At 33.9% G+C, this 12,331-nt stretch overlaps 1 protein-coding gene and 3 long non-coding RNA genes across 5 annotated transcripts in view; 3 read left to right on the forward strand and 1 right to left on the reverse strand.

Annotated features, from left to right (window-relative positions):
* Window positions 1-11,762, reverse strand: part of LOC143203478 (uncharacterized) — a 310,987-nt gene extending 299,225 nt beyond the window's left edge. Inside the window, exon 1 of one of the 2 annotated variants that reach the window (XM_076415653.1) lies at window positions 11,454-11,762. The gene's annotated coding sequence lies outside the window, so the exon portion shown is untranslated. Of the gene's footprint in view, window positions 1-8,297; window positions 8,633-11,453 lie in introns of those variants that run through there. The other variant, XM_076415652.1, reaches the window with a different exon arrangement.
* LOC143203480 (uncharacterized) lies at window positions 7,375-7,794 on the forward strand. The gene is made up of 4 exons (XR_013007342.1): window positions 7,375-7,386; window positions 7,478-7,526; window positions 7,579-7,604; window positions 7,661-7,794. It is a non-coding gene; the product is annotated as an uncharacterized LOC143203480 (long non-coding RNA).
* LOC143203479 (uncharacterized) lies at window positions 9,596-10,400 on the forward strand. The gene is made up of 3 exons (XR_013007341.1): window positions 9,596-9,735; window positions 10,090-10,194; window positions 10,261-10,400. It is a non-coding gene; the product is annotated as an uncharacterized LOC143203479 (long non-coding RNA).
* LOC143203481 (uncharacterized) lies at window positions 10,438-10,955 on the forward strand. Its single transcript, XR_013007343.1, has 4 exons — window positions 10,438-10,544; window positions 10,636-10,683; window positions 10,736-10,761; window positions 10,818-10,955. It is a non-coding gene; the product is annotated as an uncharacterized LOC143203481 (long non-coding RNA).
* Window positions 11,763-12,331: the final 569 nt, after the last annotated feature.

Here is a 12,331-nt window from a genome sequence, read left to right on the forward strand (position 1 = left end):
AAAGGACTGTCAGACAACATAAAATTATGGCAGCAAAAGTGGCAGCAAAATTTAACACTCACTTGAGTAACACTGTTTTGACAAAAAAAATACGGTGGAAGTTCCACAAAGAGAACATTCATGGAAAGGCTGCGATAACGAAACCCATTATAGCAGAAACCAACACTAAAATGGTACCATGATTATAATACCTGGACAAGTAATGATTGGAATGGTGAATGGAGCAATGTGGTATTGTCTTATGAATAATAGCTTAAATTGTTTTCTATAAACAGTCGGGTTTTTGTTTAGAGAATCTCAAAAGAAGTCTACAATCGGGATTGCCTCCTTCCTACAATCAAGCATAGAGGGTTCTGTTATGATTTGGAAGGTAATACCGTGGCATTCAGCTGGTACTCTCACTCACGTGACTACAACATCCTCAATGACTGTGACTAGCATATTGCTGCAAAATACTGCCATATTAAAAGATAATAATGTACCCAAACAAGTAGCCAAAAAGGTTCAGTCTTGTTTTGAGGACTCTCAGGATATTTTAAAACATCTTTCCTGGCCAACACAATCGTCAAATTGAACATGCTATTAATAATTAAATATTATGTGTATGTCAGGTGTTGATATTATTTTGTTCATCCTTTGTTTATATTATTTTATATTATTTTATATTAATATATATATATATATATATATATATATATATATATATATATATATATATATATAGTGTATGAAAAGTATGAGGGATAAAATTCGAATTTGTGTGAATGATAGTAGACGTCTCGTAAATAGTAAGAAGATCAAAATTTCCCATTAGTTTGTAGTGATCTTCATAAAAGAACACACAAAGTCAGTTTACACCTTATTAATAACTAAATATCGTGTATATGTCTGGTGTTCATATTATTTTGTTCATCCCCTGTAGATTTGTGTAGAAACTTACACTTATATCGGAACAAGCGAAATGTACGCGTCCAATTATCTAATAAACCAAGAAATAAAAACAGAACGCCGCCATAAATCCACCCCAAAATATCCCAAAAAGAAGAAGCGAACGCGGTAAAACACCGAGCTCTCACAATCGCCGTCCTACGTGTTATGACGAGGCGGAAAATAAAATAGAAAACTCGATAACTAGCAAATAAACCTCCGAAACTACCGAAGACTTCATTAAAACGAATCCGCGAACCACCCTTTCGCCCCCTCCATGCCTCTTCAGGAACAACGGGGGCGAGAAGTGAGCGCGTACAGCGTCCGAACGGCTCATTATTCGAACTTAAAGGCCTAGAGGTGGCGCTCGCAACGCTTAATTAATACATTTCATTAACCGCTAGGAGAGAGCGGCCTCCGTATTCGTTTTTGATTAAATTTTAGTTTGAGGCCGAACTTTTCGGCGAAATATAGTCCCGATTACGGTGGGAAAGTTTTCGTTGTGGCACGAGAGGGGTGAAGGGGCCAGGGGTGATGTACCGTCGGTTGATTGGTGTAGAATTTGTTTGATGGTTCGCTATCGTGCGCGTTATTTTAATGAAACCATTGTAAAATATTAGATGCTTATATGTGATTATACCAGCGATATCTATTGGTGAATATTTGATATATCAATGCAAATAACTATTAAATGACCTAACTGGTATATTTGCAGCAACCGCTACAACGCCTTAGGCCACCAGAAATACACCGTATGGTGGTGGAACCTACGGTTGTAGAATATAAGAGCAGGGGGCGATTACAACCCATCCAAATAACAGTCAACTCACGTCATCAAGTTCTGGAATGTGTTCCCTATAGTAATATGTAAATTCCTGTGAAAATCAGACAATAGTTTCCTTCTCATTTTACTCTAGTTAAAAAGAGATACAACGCTGTCTGGACAGTTCGGAAATTTAAGTGAATCAGCTTATGAAAATCGTCCTTCTCAAACGTTAAAAAATTCTAAGGTCCATTGATAGATATAGTCAGAAACATATCTCTATGTAAACATATCATAGTAGTATAGATACTGTGACTAAAATTTTTCAAAAATAGAAACAATATAACGTTACTAAAAACAAAAATTTATGAAATGTATATAGCAATGAGTATTTTTTTCAGTACTAATATATTTTAATGCAATTATTTCAAAGAAAACTGTTACTGTTGTAAGTATCAATACGAAATTTATGGATATGCATTTATTTGAGGGATGTCAGTTGTCGTTCGACCTTCGTAGAGTAAAGACGTGTTTGGAGCGACGGTCAGTGTAATAAATTTGAAAGTGTACTACCTGTGCCACAAATGCGATTTTAAAAAATAAGTAAAAACCGTGACGACAATAACAGTGTTAAAACTGCGCGTTAAATGTTTAGTGAAAATGTGTTTAAAACGATGGTCACTGCAATAAAGTAACAAAGGTAAAATTTTGGGGGCTGTTAAGGGTCGGAGGTGCATCATCTGTACCACAAATGCGGCGTTATAACGGTTCTGAAACAAATACCGGTACTGAAATTTTTGTAAAAACGTGAATTAAACTATTCATTAAATAAAAATGATTGATAGAGAGAACCAGAGACTAAATGAGATGGAAACACAATCCTCAACGTCAGGTGAAGCTCATCTGGCACAACAGAATCAAATCTTTTGTCAAGAAAACCATAAGAGAACGCAAAATGAGCAAGCTCTCTATAATGCGTATATTAACGAAAAAACAGCCCGACGGAATCTGGAAATTGCACTAACAAATATGCAAAAACAATTAGATGCACTACAACTCCTAATAAAAAACCAAAACACATACAATCCAACTAGCATTCCCGTAGTGAACCAGTGCACTGAAAACAAATTGCCTGTAAACTATGAAACAGACGAGGAAGAATTGCAAAAAGAAGTAGGCTGGATAACAGTTAAAAGAAATAAGAAACGAAAAGCAAACTATACACCTGAAGCTTCACCACAACAACCAAAAACCATTAAAGCACAAGAATTGAATAAAGAAATAAAAGTGCCGAGACCACCTCCAATTATAGTAAGTAATGTCACAGACTTTGACTTGCTATATGAAACAATGAAAACAAATAATATACTATTTAGAGCAACAACATTAAACAATGGACAAATCAAATTAAACGCCGAATGTCGTAAAACTTTTACGAAAATTGCTGAGTGCTTGGAATTCCTAAAATTACAATGGCACTCGTATGAAGATAAGCAAACCAGAGACATTAAAGTAATGGCAAGAGGGCTTCCACCGACAGCTAAAACTACTAAAATAGTGGAAGAGTTAATAAAAAATGGACTTAAATGTACTGACGTCACAAATATCCTGAAAAAAGAACGAAATAAAAATAACAATGGAGAAATAGTTGTCCAGAAGAAGCCTTTACCACTGTTTATGTTATCATTCCAACACAACACGGACATAAAAGCAATTTATGAAATTAAACAAATTCTAGGAGTCGAAGTAAAAATAGAACCTCTTAGAAAGGCAAATCTTGTGCCACAGTGCAAGAGATGCCAATTACATGGACACACACAAAAATTCTGTAAAAGGGAACCAAGGTGTGTAAAATGCTCAGGAAAACACATCACGGGAGAATGCAAAAAACCCAAAGGAACAAAAGCGAAATGTGCGAATTGCAATGAAGCGCATCCAGCAAGCTACAGAGGATGCGTAGTTGCGAAAACATTCCAAGAGAGAAGAAATAAAATCAGTCAGGCTAAAGAGCAAAAAACAGTGACTCAAAATAAACAACCAAAAATGTACAACGAAGTCAACGATGAAATGACCTATGCTCAAAGCATAAACCAAACCGCTCAAAAAGAAACAAAAAAAGAAGACGTTACAACCAACGAACTGCTATTGAAACTTATAGCAAAGCTGGACAACCAGGAAAAGATTATTGAATCGTTTTCTGAAAGATTACTTAAACTCGAAAACAATAGGGCGGTGGCCTCAAGAACTAAAAATGGCAAGTAAAGACATCCGCATCGCAATTTGGAATGCTAATGGGATTCAGAAACATCACGCTGACCTACAAGTATTCCTAGAATTGCAAAAAATAGATATTTGCTTAATATCTGAAACCCATTTGACAAAGGAATCCTTTATTAAATTTAGAGGATATCACTTTTACCACACCATTCATCCAGCTAACACAGCAAGAGGAGGAAGTGCAATAATAATAAAAAATAATATATGCCATCATCAAGAACCCGGACTCAGTTTAGCAGAAAATCAGGTAACGGCAGTAACTGTTATATCTAGCAAATACAGGGTTACATTAGCTTCCATATATAGCCCTCCAAGATACAACCAAAAAAAAGAAAATTACTTGAATGTTCTAAACAACCTAGGAGAAAAATTTATAATCGGTGGTGATTTCAATGCTAAAAATACAAGATGGGGATCTAGAATGACGACAACTAAAGGTAATGAATTACATAAAGCAGCTGCTGAGCTAGGGTGCAGTTACATGTCGACAGGAAAACCAACTTATTGGCCTACCGATCCAGAGAAAACTCCAGACCTGTTAGACTTCTTTATAGCTAGAAACATAACCACTAACTACATGGAAGTTGAAGAAAATTTTGACTTAAGTTCAGATCACACACCTGTGATTTTGACGCTGAGTGAAAACATTATAAGAAAACAACAAAATCCAACATTAACCAACAAGAGGACAGACTGGGAAGGATTTGTTGAAGAAATAAACAATCGAATTCAACTAAATGTTCCCCTTAAGACAGAAGACCAATTAAATTATGAAACCGAAAAATTCGTTGCAGACATCCAACAGGCTGCTTGGAATAACACTCCAGAAATTAAAACTTCAACCAAAGGAATAAATTACCCGAAAGAAATCAAGGAAATGGTAGCTGAAAAACGAAAACTACGGAAAAAATGGCAGCAAAATAGAACACCTGAAAATAAGAATATCTTAAACAACATAACACAAAGGTTGAAGAGGGAAATTTTGGAAATTAAAAACAATTCCATAAATAACTATCTACGAAATTTAACAGACGACAAGAACACAGACTATTCGCTCTGGAAAGCCACTAAATACCTAAAACGATCCTGTCTACATAGTCCTCCGATAAGAAACATGCATGGAAGTTGGGCACGCAGCAACCTGGAGAAAGCAGAAGCATTCGCTGACCATTTAGAGAAAACTTTCAAACCAAACGAAAGTGAAATTGAACATACTTTACCGGACATAGACGGCGAAAATTCGACAATTCAATTAACAACTCCGAAAGAAGTCACCAACGTTATTAAAACAAACATCAAGCCAAATAAATCACCAGGCTATGATTTAATAACAGGGCAATTGCTGCACAATCTGCCAAGAAAGGGTATTATAAAGCTCACTAACTTAATCAATGCAGCATTTCGACTGAAATATGTCCCAGACGTTTGGAAAATGGCTGAAATAATAATGGTTCCAAAACCTGGAAAATCACCAAATGATATAAAAGCTTATCGACCTATCTCACTGTTACCGATGATAGCTAAGGTATTTGAAAAGCTCCTCTTGAAAAGATTAAAACCAATTATAGAGAGAAAAAACCTAATACCAACACACCAGTTTGGGTTTATTACCAAACATTCAACGATTGATCAAGTGCATAGAATAACAGATGTTATTGAAAAAGCCTATGAAGATAATAAAGTATGCTCAGCTGTATTCTTAGATGTAGCACAAGCTTTCGACAAGGTATGGCACAAAGGCCTCGTCCATAAGCTACAGAAAATATTACCGAAGCAACACACCGAACTATTAAAATCCTACATCACAGCCAGAATGTTTAGAGTGAAACAAGAGGAAGCTTACTCTACAATAAAAGAAGCTAAAGCAGGTGTACCACAAGGAAGTGTACTGGGGCCAATTCTGTACCTACTTTATACATGTGATATACCACAAATCGAAAACATTACAATGGCTACATTTGCTGATGATACTGCTATTCTTGCTGTCGGAAACAATAGCGAAGATGCAACCAGAAACCTACAACAGGCTACTGACGCTATAAATAAATGGACCCAAATCTGGAAAATACAAATTAACCAAAACAAATCTGTGCATGTTCAATTCACCTATAAACAGGCCGCGCTTACACCATTGACCATAAACCACACTGTCATACCATACAGCAATAATGCTAAGTATCTCGGAATGACACTTGATGCAAAACTACGGTGGAAGGAACATGTCAAAAAGAAAAGAAAAGAACTTGAGTTAAAATATAGAAAAATGTATTGGCTAATTGGAAGAAAATCTCAATTAACTATACATAATAAATTACTTCTATATAAACAAATATTAAAACCTATATGGACATACGGAATGCAATTATGGGGATGTTCCGCAAAAAGCAACATAAATCTAATACAAGTTTTCCAGAACAAAGTCCTAAGAAGCATCGTAGGTGCACCCAGATATTACCGGACCATTTATTTACATCGAGATCTTCAGATACCGACTGTCAATCAAGAAATTAAAAGAATTGCAAAGAGACATGAGGAGAGACTTCACTCTCATGTTAATTTCGAAGTATTACAACTCTTGGACAACACCAAAACTGGACGCAGACTCAAAAGGACCAAACCATTTGAACTTGTGTAGTGTGTTGTAGTGTAGTGCAGTGAGGTGCATTAGAAAAAACTCAAAGTGTTAAAACAATTATTATTATGTTAGAGACTATGTAGGACTGATGAGTCCTATTAGATATATACCTAGATTTAAGCTATTATAAGGACAAATTGTAGGTTAGTCGGCAACGACTAGTAACAATGTATATAATTATATAAAAAAAAAAAAAAAAAAAAAAAAAAAAAAAAAATTGAGGGATGTAAGTCATCCCATCACATACTGTTTAGAAACATATTAAACAGTTTAAAAGGATAAAATTTATAAAAACATATGATAACATTAAGGAAGACATACTATTTCAATTTATGTATCTGGGCCAGATATGTATATTTCAGAATGGAACATTGGACCACTCTTGGCAAGACGCTAATAAATAGTGTGCAGACAGCAAAAGTTAACACACAAAGGTAAAAGTTAGAATAATATTTCATTAGGTTTTGTTAGTCATATTATTTTTCAATAGTTCATTGCAGTTATACCTTCAGTTTGGATAAACACCATCACACAAACAGAAGGAAAAATTAACAAATGGTGCAATTGTGAACAAGTGTTCGATAGATTAGAAACTGATAATTTGATGTTTGATGTGAACAGTAATTTTGATAGCGAAAGGGACTAAATGAAACTTTTTTGTTGTTAGTTTATGGCCCAATGCTGTCCAATTACCAACACAAAGTGACAAGAACAAAAGAAGCTAAATGTGAGTATATAATTAATATAGGATAACTTTTGAAATTCATTTTTTAGAGTGTCAAAGGTTTGTGTGCATAGATATTTGTGTAATTGCTCTAAATATATGTGAGCATTAGATTATAACGGATGAGGAAATAATTAATACTGTTTTGCAGATATGGCCGAGAAATGCAGTTATTAAATATAACTTATTGAAGGAAATAAGTACGTAACTTTATATGTTATATGAAAAAATAAACTTTTTTTATGTTTCTAGTCCAGAATGGGGAGTAAATAATAAAGGTTTATTATGAACTGTAAGAGAAACTTCCATATTTAAAATGTGTTACGTCGAATAGTGTCTCCCCGGATAAACCACCGACAAATTAAAAACCGCCGTCAGCGTTCCCTATCGCCCGAAGGAAACGAGGAAATAAAGACAGCTGACGGTCAGCGAAATATGGAAATAATGAGTGGCCAGTGACGACCGTTTGCTTGATGAAAACGTCCGAAAAGAGATTATTACTCGGTGGAGTGTTGTTTTAGAGGGCTTATGTGACCCGGGAAATTATCTTTCGAGGATTTTCCTTCATCATTCTCGGGATATTTTTGCATAACGGAGTCTTTTCTGTCGATGAAAACTCAAACAAAGTATTCTGTAGATGTTTATTATCAATGCCATGTTGTATATTAGATGATATACATTATATTATATCAATTAATCGAACAAATTGTTTTAAATAACCAAATTATAATTAATTTATTTGGATTATTTAAAATACTCATCCAAGGATCAGAAAGAGGAATTTGAATAATAGACCTATATGACATATAAACCCGATGAAGTAAATAAAACTATACAAAAATAAGTATGGAAAGAGAAAAAATCGCAACACTATCTGTAAAAACCAAAAAGGCAAGGCGTACGCGTCAGAATCGCGTCGCACAGGATTGACCTTAAAATTACGAAAAACAATAATTAGTTAGGATTTTTACCTTAAAATCCCCTAGATTCTGCATATTAGTGTTTCCTTTGGATTTTCTTGTTTACACACACTTGCACGGGCACAATAAACACTGATATACCGCACTATCAGTCTTTATTTTTATTAATTTGCAACCGAAATATTTTTAAGGAAAACCCGAATATATATTTCAAAATGAAGAAAACACTTTTACCGCGTAATAGTTTTTTCTACAATTATATTATCTCACTTTAAATTTAATCGCAAGTTTTAACACCAATTAATTGACCAGTATTGATATAATTTTCATAAACAATTAATGTCGGACGCTTACAGTTTTCTAATGATCTGACTAGACGCCTACTTTGTGTTTGCTTCTACCATACGCGTCCGCTCTTAATTTTATTGGTGCGACCATACAGAAACCTGTAATATCTAGGATACATGTCGTGTTAAACCAGCGGCGAGAGATGGCAGGCCTTGTGCGAATCAAAGTTTATTGTTTCGAACGCATATATACTTAGACTTAGATGTTAAGATGTCACCTGTGTATTGAGGCTTGTTCTAATATTAGAGTTACAGAACAGTCTAATGTAAAAATAAATAATCCATAGAGCTACAAAAAATAATAATAATTTTTTTTTTGAGATAAATACAAACCTTAGTTTCTATATTTTATATTTTAAAGTCTCCTTTTTATTAACGAGGGCTTATATGGACCAAACCGACAGTAAGCCTACCGATTGGCCAGTGAAAAAATTAGAGACCATCCAGAAGACATCCGGTCTTACCCAGCCCGGTTACTGGCGTGACTGGGTAAATTATTTCTTGTCGGATTTTCCGTTGTTGTCTATAAAGACATTTACAATTACAATCACAAACATAAACTACATCCATGCCCCAGCAGGATTAGTGCGCGTTATTTTAATGAAACCATTGTAAAATATTAGGTGCTTATATGTGATTATAACAGCGATATCTATTGGTGAATATTTGATATATCAATGCAAATAACTATTAAATGACCTAACTGGTAAATTTGCAGCAACCGCTACAACTCCATAGGCCACCAGAAATACACCCTATGATGGTGGATTCTAGTGTTGTATAATATAAAAGAGCAGGGGGGCGATTAGAACCCATTCAAAATAACAGTCAACTCACGTTATCAAGTTCTCGAATGTGTTCCCTATAGCAATATATAAATTCCTGTGAAAATCAGACAATAGTTTCCTTATCATTTTACTCTAGTTAAAAAGAGATACAACGCTGTCTGGACAGTTCGGAAATTTAAGTGAATCAGCTTATGAAAATCGTCACTTCTCAAACGTTAAAAAATTCTAAGGTCCATTGATAGTTATAGTCAGAAACATATCTCTAATCAGTTACTTCGAACAGGAATGATAATGGGCCCTTGGCAGTAAAATGCGTTAGACGCATAAGCACTGATACTATTGAATATTAAGTTGGTAAGATTTTATTGGAAATATTTTAGCGTGTTGCTGCTGGATAGTAGTATAGATACTGTGACTAAAATTTCTCAAAAAATAGAAACAATATAATGTTAGATTCACTAAAAACAAAAATTTATGGAATATATATAGCAGTGAGTATTTTTTTCAATACTAAGATATTTTAATGTAATTATTTCAAAGAAAACTGTTACTGTTGTAAGTATCAATAGGAAATTTATGGATATGCATTTATTTGAGGGATGTAAGTCATCCCTTCATATACTGTTTGAAAACATAGGACTTAAACAGTTTAAAAGAATAAAATTTATAAAAACATATGATAACATTAAGGAAGACTTACTATTTCAGTTTATGTATCTGTGCCAGATATGGATATTTCAGAACAAAACATTGGACCACTCTTGGCAAGACGCTAGTAAATAGTGTACACACAGCAAAAATTAACAAACAAAGGTAACAGTTAGAATAATATTTCATTAGGTTTTGTTAATCATATTATTTTTCAATAATTCTTTGCAGTTATACCTTCAGTTTGGATAAACGCCATCACACAAACAGAAGGAAAAATTGACAAATGGTGCAATTGTGAACAAGTGTTCGATAGATTAGAAACTGATAATTTGATGTTTGATGTGAACAGTAATTCTGATAGCGAAAGGGACTAAATGAAACTTTTTTGTTGTAAGTTTATGGCCCAATGCTGTCCAATTACCAACACAAAGTGACAAGAACAATAGAAACTAAATATAAGTATATAATTAATATAGGATAACTTTTGAAATTCATTTTTTAGAGTGTCAAAGGTTTGTGTGCATAGATATTTGTGTAATTGCTCTAAATATATGTGAGCATTAGATTATAACTGATGAGGAAATAATTAATACTGTTTTGCAGATATGGCCGAGAATGCAGTTATTAAATATAACTTATTGAAGGAAATAAGTATGTAACTTTATATGTTATATAAAAAAATTAACTTTTTTTATGTTTTTAGTCCAGAATGGGGAGTAAATAATAAAGGTTTATTATGAGCTGTAAAAAAAACTTCCATATTTAAAATGTGTTACGTCGAATAGCGTCTCCCCGGATAAACCACCGACAAATTAAAAACCGCCGTCAGCGTTCCCTGTCGCCCGAAGGAAACGAGGAAATAAAGACAGCTGACAGTCAGCGAAATATGGAAATAATGAGTGGCCAGTCACCGACCGTTTGCTTGATGAAAACGTCCGAAAAGAGATTATTACTCGGTAGAGTGTTGTTTTAGAGGGCTTATGTGACCCGGGAAATTATCTTCCGAGGATTTTCCTTCATCATTCTCGGGATATTTTTGCATAACGAAGTCTTTTCTGTCGATGAAAACTCAAACAAAGTATTCTGTAGATGTTTATTATCAATACCATGTTGTATATTAGATGATATATATTATATTATATCAAATAATCGAACAAATTGTTTTAAATAACCAAATTATAATTAATTTATTTGGATTATATTAAAATACTCATCCAAGGATCAGAAAGAGGAAGGTGAATAGACCTATATGACATATAAACCCGATGAAATAAATAAAACTATACAAAAATAAGTATGGAAAGAGAAAAAATCGCAACACTATCTGTAAAAACCAAAAATGCAAGGCGTACGCGTCAGAATCGCGTCGCACAGGACTGACCTTAAAATTACGAAAAACAATAATTAGTTAGGATTTTTACCTTAAAACCCCCTAGATTCTGCATATTAGTGTTTCCTTTCGATTTTCTTGTTTACACACACTTGCACGGGCACAATAAACACTGATATACCGCACTATCAGTCTTTATTTTTATTAATTTGCAACCGAAATATTTTTAAGGAAAAGCCGAATATATATTTCAAAATAAAGAAAACACTTTTACCGCGTAATAGTTTTTTCTACAATTATATTATTTAACATTAAATTTAATCGCAAGTTTTAACACCAATTAATTGACCAGTATTGATATAATTTTCATAAACAATTAAATTCGGACGCTTACAGTTTTCTAATGATCTGACTAGACGCCTACTTTGTGTTTGCGTCTACCATACGCGTCCGCTCTTAATTTTATTGGTGCGATCATACAGAAACCTGTAATATCTAAGATACACTGTCGTGTTAAGCCAGCGGCGAGAGATGGCAGGCCTTGTGCGAATCAAAGTTTATTGTTTGGATCACATATAAACTTAGACTTAGATGTTAAGATGTCATCTCTGTATTGAGGCTTTTTCTAATATTAGAGTTACAGAACAGACTGTCACTTCTAATGTAAAAATAAATAATCCATAGAGCTACAAAAAATAATTATTTTATTTTTTTTTTTTTGAGATAAATACAAACCCTATAAGACATTCTAAACTCTATAAAGACATTTATAAGTACAATCACAAACATAAAGTACATATGGATGTACTTTATGGGCATGGGCCCCAGCAGGAGTCGAACCCGGGACTATCGCCACTGTAGGAGGACCGTCCTGTCACCTTGACGACTGCGCTAACGAAAACGATTAAATAATTTTTTGTTAGAAAAATTGTTGTTTTCTTTTGGTGTATATAGAAATTACTGATTAAT

Source organism: Rhynchophorus ferrugineus, unplaced genomic scaffold (assembly GCF_030347505.1).
Source record: "Rhynchophorus ferrugineus isolate W39M unplaced genomic scaffold, kcgeb_rfMv2 rfM10, whole genome shotgun sequence".
Lineage (NCBI taxonomy): Eukaryota > Metazoa > Arthropoda > Insecta > Coleoptera > Curculionidae > Rhynchophorus > Rhynchophorus ferrugineus.